Here is a 14474-nt window from a genome sequence, read left to right on the forward strand (position 1 = left end):
CAGGTTTCTTGCACTTTGACTCGGCATCACATCTGCCATGGTTGCCCTACAATAATGAGTGGTTACAATTCAGATTTTTTAAAAATTCAATTAACCACTAGGATTAGTTGTTACTCTAAGAAATCCTTGCTTACATGTCAATAATTGATGTCAATCAGTTTTCTTGACCTTTTCATACCTGATCATGTAGTACAGAGTGCCTTACCTGATAGTGATCAACTACTGTGATCAGTGTCCTCAGATCATCTGGACTTGTGCAATTCTTCCTGGAGTAGTAGTGCCGTTTAACACTGGCCTCTAAAAATATTGGCAAATTCAATAACAGTGACGCATCTCAATATACCTGACTACCCCCGTGGGGTTGTACCTAAATATACTACTTTGTTAACTAGGAAAATAAAGATTACAGTACGTACACTTGTCTGATAGCTCTGAATACCAATTTTCACCCTTCCATTTCTGTGCACCACTACTTATTTCTTTCATGGCCTTTGCCACTCCCTTCGTTCCTAAAGAGCAACAAGAAATTAGGTGAAATGAAGTAAGATTACTGATTCACTGGAAGACAAGGCTTATGATTTTCATTCTAAAGAAATTGAAATGCCATGAAACACCATGTATTGTCTTGTTTTCAAATCCACTCAAAATATGTTACTAGTGCCAGTAATAATAAGTACAATCATGTTCTTAATGTTGCAATATGAATTGAATTATCAGGTAGTTAATTTCTTACCATGCCAAGTGTCAAAAGAACTTTGTATGTTCTGCTGTAAAAGCCAGTTTTTTATTTTTGGCACAAAGTCTGTGTGTCTCGAGCGAGATATTTCAAAAGCATTTGAATCAAGAGTTGTTAGGCCTGCCCGGTGTGAAGTGTATTGCCGATGACGTACTAATCTATGGAAGAGATGATGCTGACCACGATAGTTCCCTGGAGGGTTTCATGAAGAGGTGTCAGCAGAAGGGCATAAAGCTCAACCGTGCGAAATTGGAATACAAGTGTAAGGAAGTCCCTTTTCATGGACATGTTCTGATCCACAGAAAGTCAAGGCAATTACAGAAATGCCGCGACCAGAAAAGCCAGAGGATGTGTCACGTTTGAATGGTACAGTAAATTACCTCAGTCGTTTCCTGCAGGACGAGAATGAGTTCGAGACAATCAACATGATGAAGTATCTGCCCGTATTGGAAGAAAGGCTTCCGCAGATTCAGCGAGATACCGAAGCAGATGACTCTCTTCAAGTGCTGAAAGCCGTGATTCAGAAGGGCTGGCCAGAGCATAAGAGCAACGTGCCTAGTGTCATTTCTCCTTACTTCAACATGCGTGATGAGATGTTGATCCAGGATGGTCTCATCTTTAAGGGAGAATGCGTTGTGGTTCCACGAGCATCGAGGAGCGAGCTGTTCAAACCCCCCTCTTGGGGTTAATGGCTGTCTAAACAGAGCCCGTGAGTGTCTCTATTGGCCCGGGATGACAGCTGACATTAAGAGCTGTGTCAACATGTGAGACATGTCAAGAGTTTGAGTGGGGTCAAGTCAAGGAAACAATGATGTCCCTGAGACACCAAATTGACCCTGGCAACGAGTGGCTGCAGATTTGTTTGAGCTTGAAGGAAAAACCTACTTAGTCACCAGATTATTACAGCGATTTCTTTGAACTGGACCATTTAAGATCTCCTTCGTCGGTGTGTGTCATCAGGAAGTTAAAGGCCCACTTTGCACGCCACGGTATTCCCGAGCAGCTGGTGACAGATAACGGTTCACAATTTACGTCACGCGATTTCCTGAAATTCGCAAAAGACTGGGACTTTGAACATCTGACCAGCAGTCCACACCACAGCCAAGGAAATGGTAAAGCAGAGAGTGCAGTGAAGAAGCTAAGAAAATCCTCAGAAAGTGCAAGTCCAGTGGATCGGATGCTTTTCTACCCTTACTCGATCACCATAACACCCGATCTGCCGGTATCCAAATTAATCCAGCACCGCGCCTCTTCAACAGAAGGGCTAGAAGTCTACTAACGATGACAGCTAACCTGCTTGCACCACAGGCAGTTCCAGACAGTGAGCGGTGTCAAGCCAAGCTTGAACACCGCAAACAGCAACAAGCTCAGTATTACAACAGAGGTACTAGTGATCTGGATCCATTAAAGAGAGGAGTTACTGTGAGACTGAAACCATTCCAGTTGGGCAAGCGCGAATGGCAGAAAGGAATTGTACGAAAGCGACTGGAGGAGAGATCGTACGAGGTCGAGATGCCTTACAATGTTGTGCGTCGCAACCGTGTTCACCTACGTTTGACAAATGAGCCATCACCGCCACTGACAGACGAGATACCTAATGAGATATCTGCTGAGGTAGCAGAGGTGCCCGCTCCCTCTTTTGCACAGTCGTATGAGTCGCTGACAAGTTCGTCTGGAGAAGTTAGTCTACCCATGTCGAGTCAAGAAAGTTCGTCTCTGAGTGGCTCGGAAGTTCCTTCAGCTGCAGTGACGTCACCACCCAAGCCAGTGCTTAGATGATCAGTGCGTCAGCATTGTCCACCAAAACACTTAAATGACTTTGTTTTGACATGAAACCATGAAACCATGAACACTAAGACCTTTAGCGCGTTATCACAGAGCTCGGTTACTTTCTTTATCAATTCATGCTTATTTGTATTGTGTATTTATCAGCTAGTTTTCTTTTCCTTATCCATAAAAGGGAGGGTGTTATAATATGCATTAGCACGTGCCTCTAGGCACCTGTTCCCGCGGTGCTTTAGTCTATTTAGTATTCTGTTATAGCTTGAAGTTAAGTTGTAATCATGTGGAGTTCGAGTAAAGTGTATCTCATTTTACTCTGTTTGTGTCCTTCATAATATTACACAAGGAAACTTGAAAGTTGCCTATGGAAGCGAACTTCATAAATTCTACCCTGTTTGCAATGTGGTAAAACATTACTGGTATAACTATGGTTGTGATAAGCACCTAAATGATCTTCTGAACAGCAAAATCACATGAGTTTGCCTTATCCATTCCTCTTATTTTGAAGAGAATACCACTGAAGGAAATCTTTTAAGACAGTATGCACTGATAACAATCATGTTGTTAAGCCTTGAATTTGCATTAAGTCTTCAAACATTGCTGATGCGTGAAAAGTCACGCTTTTATCATGCATGCATGTAGTCCTGTGCTTGTTTTTGCCAGCTGAGAAGCGTGCTTGTTTCAAAATTTGGGTTACACTTGGAAGCTACTTCCCAGTAAATAAGTGTTTTTTTTACCTTTGTTCCGGACAAAAAAAGCCATTTCAAATAAGCTCATTTCGCACCAGTAGCACACCACGGGTTGGGGACTCCGGAACACATTGTAATAATTATTGTAAACAGTCAAATTTCCTCCCTGTCGCTGAAGAACAAAATAATAATAATAATAATAATAATAATCAATATTTAAACAGGGTGACCCCTTCAGTCGCAGGACTGGTATCAACGGGGGCCCTGTATAACGTAAAATAAAAAGAGCATGTATAAATAATATATATCTATAAAAAAACTAACTACTTTAAAAGATACGCTGAAATGTTTAAAAAATTTAAAAGCTTAAAAAGGTAATAGCGTTCTCATAAAAATTGGATATAGAATTGAAAATGTTCTAAAAAATAACCTAAGAAAAAAAATCGGAGATAGCCTTGAAACGTTCCTTAGGTGGTAAAATCTTTATGTTCGTTGGAAGGCTATTAAATGTGCATGCACCATGATAATAAAAAGACTTTTTAGCGACATCTAAATGAAATTTAGGAAGTATAATGTCAGTGATTGACGATCTAGTGCATCTGTTAAAAACATGTTGGTTGTCGCTCTGGCAGCGTAACAGGAAATAGTCTTTAAAGTATAGAGGAACTTCTCCGACCAAGCACTTGTTAACTAACAGTGCACAGTGCTTTTCCATGGTTTTTGTAAGAGAGGGCCAGCGTAGGTTCTCAAGTATTGTTTCTGTGGCTATGTCAGGTTTAAAACCATATACGATTTTCGCAGCTCGTCGTTGCAGGCGTTCAAGAGTCCTTCTGTTAGTGCTTCCCAGAGGGCAAAAGCACGTATCACAATAGCTTAATATCGGTAGCACCGTGGACAAATAGATCTTATTTGCTGCTTCCGTGGTTAAACAACCTCGTAATCGTGACAGGAGGCCAAGTCTGCTAGCAACTTTTGACCTTAAATAGCTTATGTGATCGTTGAAAGATAAACACTCGTCTAGCAAGACTCCTAGGTACTTGAACGACTTTACTTGGTTGACTTCCTTTCCTTCCATGCAAAGCGGACTATGAGATTCAGATCTGACTAGCCTTTGCCGAGTTCCAAATAAAACATACTCAGTTTTCTTTAGGTTGAGGAAAAGACCGTTTGCTGTTAACCAGTTAGAGACGTTATTGAGATCAAGGCTTAAGTTCAGCTGTAGTTGGTCAATGTTTGAAGCAGCAGTAAAAATAACGGTGTCGTCGGCATATAACATAACACTAGACAGACCAACGGCCAAAGGAAGATCGTTTATGTAAAGAATAAACAAGAGAGGCCCTAACACGGAACCTTGAGGTACTCCGCTACTGATGTTGGCGGCAGAAGAAAGGTGATTTTCAATGGACACTCTCTGAGTCCTGTTAGTGAGATAGCTCTCAAACCACGAGAGAGGCTGGTCTTGAATTCCATATCTGTACAACTTGTTTAAAAGACCGTCATGAGGAACAGTATCGAAAGCCTTTTTCAGGTCAATAAACACTGCCCCCGTCAATAGCCCTTTGTCCATATGACCACGAATTTTATCTGTAAGGAAGGTAACGGCCAACTGAGTTGAATGATTTGCGCGAAACCCCGATTGATAAGGCGAGAGAAGAGAGTTTTCTGATAGGTAGCTATGTAGCTGATGGAAGACAGCTTTCTCCAGAATTTTCGACAAGATCGGTAAAATTGATATAGGCCTGTAATTGTCCAGATCATCTTTGTTTCCAGATTTGAACAAGGGTACAACCTTTGCTTGCTTCCATTCAGACGGGACTGCACCAGTTTCAATAGAAAGATTTATCAAATGTCTTACACAGTCAGCTATCACAACTGCGCTGTCCTTTAAAAGTCTAGCAGGTAGACCATCTAGACCTGTAGCTTTCTTGAGTTTTAGGCATTTAAGTTGCTTAAGCACAAACGGTTTACCCACTGCTGTGAACTCAAAATGATTCTTTGTAAACAGCTCCTCGGTTGTAGAATTAAAAACTGGTCTTGCATACCGGCATGATTCAAATAACTTGTTCACAACAGAAGTAAAGTAAGTGTTAAACAATTCTGAAATGCTTTGTTTATCAGTAACAATCTTGCCCTCTGCCTTGATACAGGTCGGAATAGATTTCTGTTTCGTGTCCGGCATTATTTTCTTCACAGACCTCCAGAAAGATTCAGAATCGCCGCTGTTCTCTTCAAGTAGTGATCTACTATAGCTTTCCTTAGCACGTTTAATCCTTGCACTGACTTTGTTTCGGAGTAATCGATATGCGGCCAAATCGGTGTCTAATTTTGATCTACGATATTTCTTGAGACTGGCATCCCGAGCTCTCATCATCTGTTTGATTTCCAGTGTAAGCCATGGACAATTACGTCCTCTAACTTTTTTGTCGATTAGTGGAGCATGTTTGTCACATTCAGCCGTAAAGTTGCATTTCCACAAAGACCAGGCTTCTTCGACGTTAGTCGAACTCAACACATCATCCCAGGGGATTTTCTTCAAATCACTGCAGAAATTAGTTGGATCGTATTTAGCATAATTCCTGCACTTTATCACACGAGGTTGTTCTTTGAAGTTATTTATCTTTCGAACTGAAATTAGCATATCATGATCACTCAGACAGGATTCAGCAACTACGGCTCGAGAAATGTTTCGTGGATTTGTGGTGGCAAACAGGTCAATAAGTGTAGCGGTGGTTGACGTAGACCGTGTTGGTTCATTAATCAACTGTGTTAAACCAAAGGTTTTAAAAATCTCTTTCAACTTTTTGGTTTCAGAGCTTGGTTTCTTAGGCAAATAATCACAGTTGAAGTCCCCGTTTACAATAATTTCTTTTCCCTCAGCCGCGGCAGAGTCCAGGCTGTTGTAAAAGCGAGCCAAATAATCTTCGTCAGGCTGGCTATCTGACTCTGAAGGTGGCCGATAAAATGTTCCAAACAGTATGCTTTTTGATTTAGGCAGAAAAATCTCAATCCAAACAGATTCATCAATCTCGAGGTCAGATCGGCGCACAGCATTAATTGACTCACTGACAAACACTGCTACACCGCCTCCTTTCCTCACCAATCTATCTCTTCTAAAAAGTGTAAAGCCAGGCAATGACACTTCTGCATCCGAAATGTTACTGTTGAGCCATGTCTCAGTTAAAGCTATGATGTGAATTCGTGGACTTTGCGTTATGAAAACACGAAGTTCATTTAACTTCTTCCTCAAGCTTCTGATGTTTTGATGGATGAACTTAAGACCACGCAACTTTAGGGTAGCATCAGATGTTGCTGGTACAACAAAGCTATCGTTTAGACTGTCATCGAACTGTTGCTCAGCAGAAGATGGAACTGAGCAGAAATGACAAGTCGAGCCAGATTCAAAGTTCGCATCCAGGCATTTTAAATGGAAGCGCGATTTGCATAAAACGCAAAATCCAAAAGCCTGATTTCTTCTGACCGTCTTGAGACACCGAGGACAGGTTATTTTAGTGGAAGGTCCAGGATTCACGGAGATATCATTGCACTGAAGCAGTAAACTTGCAAGAAGAACAGATCTTGTAAGCCTGACAAGCTGAACCTTGGCGACAGGAGTGAGGGAAAATCCAAAATGGCGCCCACTAGAAGTTTTCTTTCTCACGGGCTGCTCAAAACCGACGAAAGAAGAGAGCTCCTGTCCAACAGCCAACCCAGAGCTATTGACTTCTTGGTTAACCAACGGTGTAAGACATTTAGAATTAGAAAGATCCCTTGTAAACACGAAGACGAGTAGAAGAAGAATGCCGCTTCGCATCACACGACATACCGCCATGTATGTTATAAAGCGATATGCAGCGCCATTTAAATAAAGTGATCCCAGTATCTAATTCAGAACCAACCGATAAAAAATGTACTGTTACTAAACTGGTGAAAATAATTATAATCCAACAAAAAGCCAAAGGCCTTATCTATGCCAATCTGTAATGTTATTTTGAGACACTCTCGATTCACAGGTTGCCTAGCAAGTAACCAAAATCTTCCCACTGTCAGTGATAAAATCTACCGACTGATTTATTCGCAAACGAAAACTCTCTCCAAGGAAGACTTCAACAGCGTATAGACTTTATATGGCTCACACGTTAGAACTTATAGTGTTAGTCACGTCATTAAGAAACTTCCCAAGATCTCTTGTGTAACGGTAGCCGTATATGTAGTAAGGTTGATGATTTGTTTGTTAGGCGGTACAGCTGAGAATCAACTTCTGTGATATTTGTTTCCGTTTTGATGGATTGAGTGACAGCTTTGTAGAACATGTAAACAGCAGCTCACGCTGATCAACGAATTCAAAGTTTTATCAAACGCGCATCTGTTCATTACTTTTTCTTTGGCCATTCAGCGGGGATCAGTCCAAATTCGAACTAAGTTAGGCTCATGAAAAGTTCATTGTCTGAACTGAACTTTGGAGTTTAAACTGTCAAGAGTTAAGAATTTGTCTCTTTAATACTTCTTACGGTAAGTGCCGGCACTAGTTCTGTTTTTTAGTTATGTTTGTTAGTTGTGTTTTTTAGAACTCGTCGCCAAGACAGTACTGTCTTGATACAGATTTTCGTCTGCTAAGATGTTAGCGCAAAGAAGTTCATGCGGGTTAAAATCCTACCGCAAAGAAGTTCTTGCTGTTTAACTTCTAACCGCAAAGAAGTTCTTGCGTCTTGCAGGATCCAAGCGCAAGTGACCTGCAAGAAGCCGCAAGAAGTTGCCGGCTTGCGGACGCAAAAAGAAGTTCTTGTGTGTGCATTATTTTTGGGCTGTACTGTAGCAAGATCAAAAACGATAGGGATAATAATTTGAAGCCTGTTGCCTTCATAAATTGTGTAGCCTCTCATGCTGTTATGTTATCAAGAGAGAGTAGACGGAAAAAGAAAATAATAAGCATTTTCCAAAGGAGTCTGACTAATGCAATCGCAGATAATATGTCTACTTGGAAAAAAGTGCCAAAAACAAGGCTAACCTCATTCAGTAACCACTATAGTAATTGATAATATAAATTTAGATTGAAATGCAGTGAAGAGAGGAATGCATTGTAAACATAAAGAAATGATCTCAAAAAGAAAAAGAACTACAAGAAGGCTAACAAAATAAGTGGAGGACAATCAGCACTCAAGTGGCAGCTATAAATGAAAATTTTTGCGATATTTATCAAACCATAAGCCAGTAAGGTAGCAAAGTACATATGCCTCAAACCAATGAAATAAAGCTTTAGTAGTATGGTTTGACATTTAACACTAAACAAATGGCTTAAGTGGGAAGTAAAAGAAGCGAAGCAAAATGACTAGTTATAGACAACTACACTCAAAGTAAGATTAACATCCTGCACAGCTCACGTAACATAGTCTCGAGTTGCTACATGCCGGAAATGAAATCCAAAGATAACCGAGAATCTTTGCCATTCAATAAATGAAGCCTGCCCGACAAATAAGATATGTAATGCTTTATTTAACTTTTATGTTATCTTCCTTGCTCTCAACTGATTTGTTTTTCTGCAAACGTCCCTATTATACTGTAGAAAATAAAGGGATCCCAGTAAGAACAAAAAGTTCCTGTGTGATCAATTGGGGATATTGATGGATAAGCAATTCTAGCCACAGTTCAGTGACATAGAGATAAGAAATAATTATTTGAACAATTGCAACGATAACTGAAAGAGGTATGTCACAAAATAGTTTTTTCCAAATGCGTTCTTTAAAAGAGTGTGCATAAAGTCATTTTCCCAGAGAACAAAGAAATAAAAATGACTCACAAATCAACATCATAGAAACATGCAGACAGCCTTGGTTATATTCCCCACAGAAAAACAGACTTTTCTACACATAATTGGACTTTCAGAGTTGCTGAAAAGTCCACTTATTTCAAAAATGAATGATTATAGCTACGTCAAAGTGGTCAGTTTGCCTGATACCAACCTCTCCCATTTGAAATGAGACGGTATCAACAGGGGAGGTTTTGTAAATCCCGTTATTTCGTAGCAAAGTACATCTGCCTCAAAATAATGAAATAAAGCTTGAGTATAAAAAAATAGTTCTGTTGTAAGTCCTTGATTGCACATAAGAACATAGCAAAATTTTTACAGATAGAAATGGAGACATGCGAAGAGGCAATGGAGAAACAGAACATATAGGCTGCATGTTTGAACAAGGGCAAAAACAACTCCTTAAAAGGAAATTTGTTGTACATACAAAACCAGACAATGGCGCATACAATTGAAAAGATACAAGGAATACTTGCATCATTTCGATCTGCTAGACTAAAGGATAAATTTCCTTAAAATTGTTATTCTTAAGAAGTAAGAAATGTGGTTAAGAGAAAGTATAAAAAAAAAGGAAAAAAGGCATACTTTTTATCACATCCTGATAACGACAATCATAGGGTGCAAATCTAGTTAGAAAAAACAAAAAAAAACGTGCTAATACCTTTACTGGAAAACAAAAGAGATCGCTAGACAACCGAGAAGAGGTGTTAGCACACAAAAATAATACACAGCAGATAGAGCAATGCACGACAAACTATACTGATGTTGTAAACAACAAGATCAAGAAAGATAGGGATAACGATACAAAAATTGTTGCCTTGACAAAACGTGTCGCCAGTCATGTAGTTATGTTACAGTATTGTGCAAGAGTAATGAGAGCGACATGCGCGAATTTCGTTCTTTGCCTCTGCAAACTTTCAAAGAAAATTCGCCCAAAAATTTGAGCGTCTTTTCGCAATATCTTGAGCGTTATTTTTTAAAACAAAGGATGAAAATTAGTGGCATTCTCAAGACCAGAACAAAAATTCCTTACCAGAGGGATAATTCCACTTGCAGTATGTGAAATATCGCAGTGCAGTGTGCTGACCAGTATCGAGCCATCAATGTATCATTCTCTCGAGAACAATCGTGGTCATGTTGACGCTATACTCCTCTATTAAATTCACCATTGTTAATGTGTTAATCTGTCTTTCATGGTGAAGAACGTAGAGAATTTGAATCCTTTGATTGTTTCCAATGACACGAACTCGCTAACTTAAGCTTCGCCACATCACTGTGCCAGGAAGGCAGGTACAAAAGTTGGACCGCTAGTGCGGGTAAACTTGGACAAAAGTAAAATTCTTAATATGGTCTTTTTGAAGGCCTACTTCACCTCAAAATTCATCCAAAGTGACATCAAATTCAGTGATCGATGGACAAGCAGACATGTTGTTTCTCTAGTGCCAGGTCTCCACGAGCCCAGTCCCCTCAGCTGTTATCACGTTCACCACGTTCTCGTCTGCCTGCCATGATGGATAGTGTAGCTCAAGTAAGCACTACAGACGTCACAGTTTGAATGCACAAGTTTAATCATACTGGGCGTAAACACAAGAAAAACAAAAGTGATTGTAGGTGTGTGATGTGTATGTGTGTGATTCAACTGAAAGATAAACAAGACAAAATATTTAAGTGCAAAATATAACGACACAAAAAACTGACAACGAAGCAAAATAAACTTACAAAGCCGTGGCGACTCGAATTCTAGAATTTGTACTTCAGGGTTCACACAACAGTGAAGCAGCTAAGGAAAAAAACGTGGTAGAAACCAGCAGATTGAACTTTCAGTGCTAACAAGCACTGGCCAAAAATGAAAAACACAAAACTATGCATAATGAAGAACGCTTAAGCATTACAGAGTGGGTTGCATAATTCCCAGGGGTCACAGAAAAACGTGACACCCAAAAACAAAGAAAGTTCTAGTCGCTACAGATAGTATATTATTTGCGACAATCCCTCTTTATTTCACACTTGTAAATAAGAGATGGAGTCATGCGACCGCACTTGAGCATCTTGGAAGTGCAAAGAAATGGGATTAAGGAAGGAAAAGTGCAGAGACGTTCTGATGGCAAGTGCAAAAGGGAGAGACGTGGCTGCCACGAGCCAAAGGATTCTTACGTGAACTGAGCCGAAATGAGATGCTCTTATTTAAGCTTATACTGTACTTCAGCTGTCAGAGTCTGGCCTGAATAGTTCAATAATAGCTTTGAACCTTCGATGGTAATATCACAAGGTCGTGCAGAGCCTGGGTTCATCGTGGCTGCACCGCGAGTACTACTGCAAGTAGCATTTCTTGTTCAATGAAAACAGGTTCGCAAACAGACCATTATGAGCTTGCAAGTTTAAGACTACAACAAACAAAGTGATATCAGCTTTCTCTTGACATAAGCAAGGTAACTTTGTGAGAAAAGGCTTTGAGATATCACTACATCTGTATTACTCATGATGATATTAAGGTTTTTATCGCGCACGTTCTTGTTTTGCTCTGGCCTTATTCATCTTACTACTGGGAATCAATGGGAAACACTAAATGATCAGAGCGAATTTTTGCTAGAAAGTTCGAAGGAAAATTTGAGAGCAAATTTTCACTCAAAAAATCTTGCCAAATTATCGGTAGACACGAATTACGGCTCGAAAATTCACGTCCGCTTAAAACAATGGGCAGTGTGGAAAATTCTAAGAATTTTCTTCGAACTTGCGAGGTGAACAAAACTTCACCATTTTTCATCAAAAAGCCCAGAAATTCGTGAATTTTGTTGAATTACGCGCTCATTACTTTTGCACAATACTGTATCAAGAAAAAGTAGACGGAAAAAGAAAATAGTAAAAATTTTCCAATGGAGCCTAATTAATGCAATCAGGGCTAATATATATACTTGGAAAACAGCACCAAAAACAAAGTTAAAATAATTTTAAAAAACATCAGTAACCACTCTAGGAACTGATAATATAAATTTAGATTCAAATGCAGTGAAGAGAAGGATGCATTGTAAACATAGAGAAATGATCTCAAAAAGATAAAGAGCTACAAAAAGGTAAGCAAAATAAGTGGAGGATAATCAGCACTCACTTTGCTATCAATGAAAATTTTTGCAATATTTATCAAACCATAACCCAATAAGGTTGCTGTTCACTGTTGCCAAATTGGATATAAAAATGCCTTTATAGTTCTTAATTTTCAGTCATCAAGTGAAATTGGTTTACATCGATAACACAAAATGGAAACCCTAAGCAACCATCTGTTTCTATTGGTGTTACCTGCCTGTTCCTTAAATGGTTCTTAAGGTAAAGTTTCCTCTTTTTTGTAACTTTGATATATTATAAGACAGGTGACTTTTCTTTGCATTTGAATTGAAACTCAAGCTAAAATTTGAAAATCATTGTACAGTAGATCCGCAGTGGATAATTCAATTACTTGATTTTTACGATTGACAAAGTTATGTGTTCTGCAAAGGGCCTACCTCCAATCTCGGTCCCAGGGTGCTTTTCCAGCCCCGCCCCAAGCCAAAGAGCAAACGCAATAGCCAATATACATTCTTGTCACTCAAACATCTCCAAGCCAATAAGGTCCTTCTATGAAACACAATGACATCGTTTAGCGATTCCTGTAGAAAACACCAACACCCTGCTTGTTTTGTGCCAATGTAACATTGTGCTGCAGGTTCAGGTAGCTGTTCTTTGCTGTTTCATTAAGATGGGTAAGTTTAAAGCTGTCTTTGTCAAGAAATTTAAACCTCACAAAATGAATACAGTGCAAATTTAAAGTTTCTTCACATTAAGGCACTTTAATGACATAAACTGTATTATTTTGTCTCCAAATATGACAATCGTCGCAAGAATACCAATGCTGCTCTGTTAGCCAAGATAATCTATAGGTGTCAAAATGTATATTTGTCTTCTAGATCAACAACAAATCAAGATGAAGATTAATTCAGATGAGTGTACGTATTTTATCTTTATTTTTCTATTTTAAACCTCATTGCTTTACTTATGTGAAGATTTGATTGCTCAACAATCATCTTTAAGTTAAAACCTTTATCTCTATGAAACTTTTCAGTGCCACATGAAGTTCCCATTGCAGAAGAAAGCACTTGTAAGTACATATTATTTATATTCTTACAAACTTGCTTTTTTTTCATGCTTTCAAGTTGCATTTCGAAAAAATTTGTACGGAGTTTATAACATCAGTTTTCTCGCACTAAGATTACATAAGAACCAGATATCATTTTGCATTTATTTTGGTGCATGTCAAGTTCACTTAATCTTACTTTTATTTCTTTTCACATTTTTTTTAGCTTTTGTGCTACTGGATGATTGTAAGTACTCCATTTTATTTTATTTTAAACTGCTTTCTTGATATAAAAATTTGATTGCCCTATTACGAATAAACAATTGTAATTATAATTGCAAAGTTATTTTCGCCCTATGAACTTTTTAGACCCAATTGCATCGGATAGTCCCAATTATTTATTTGCTTTGTTTTCAAGTTACTTTTACAACTTATACAGGAATAATTAGATCAGCTGGTTGTTGCCTGATTGAGAAAAGATAAGATTTCTTGAAATTGTTTTGTGCTTTATATTTGAGCACATGTTACATGTAACCACTAAAACTATTCTCCAACCAAATTAATTCCTGTAATCTTAGTTTTATTTGTTTTCATATTCTTAAGTTTTTTTGGCTTCAATTGTTTAGAAAGTAAAAGAGAAATCTGGCTTCAACTTTGCGCCTTAATTTGTTCTTCTCGTAAAAATCTTCCGTGTACATTTAAATTGTGCTGGCACAGTGCAAAGCAAGCAACTATCTACAAATGACTCCGCTGTTTTTGACTTAGATGCAGTTATGTTCAAATGCGCAGTAAGATGGTCACAGATTCCTAGTATTCGACCAATAATAGGTTGACAGTTAGCGATGAACACCGGACGTTAACCTTGTGTAAGCAAAAGCAAACTTCTGCTTTATGTGCGACGAATGGTGAGAGATCGACTAGAAACATGTCAAATCGGCTTTGGACCTGCCTTTTGCAACAAATAAGGTTAGAACATTTCGAAATTATCAGCTGTGTCTATTTCAACTTATTATAGGTCAAGTCATGTGGCACATGCTAAAATATACGTCTAACCCGTAAATTGAAATTTGACAACGGATGGTCAAATATTTGCATTTTTGACATGCTTTGAAAAGCTCTTGTGTCACTCACAATCATTTGCCCAAAGAAATTTTTACAGGAATCTGTAGATCATCCTTCTGTGATTCAACCACCAGAAGCTTAATCCATTTGAGGGTTTCGCACATGGTGAAAATCAATTATACTCACGAAGTACTTTTTAGTGAATGAAATACATGTCTTCGAAATTTAATTATTTTGCACCCAAAAAGACAACGCATTATTCCCTAAAACCAACCCAGTACACATTTAAACACTGCA

This window comes from Orbicella faveolata, unplaced genomic scaffold (genome assembly GCF_042242905.1).
Source record: "Orbicella faveolata isolate gen_17 unplaced genomic scaffold, um_ofav_v1 contig_46, whole genome shotgun sequence".
NCBI lineage: Eukaryota > Metazoa > Cnidaria > Anthozoa > Scleractinia > Merulinidae > Orbicella > Orbicella faveolata.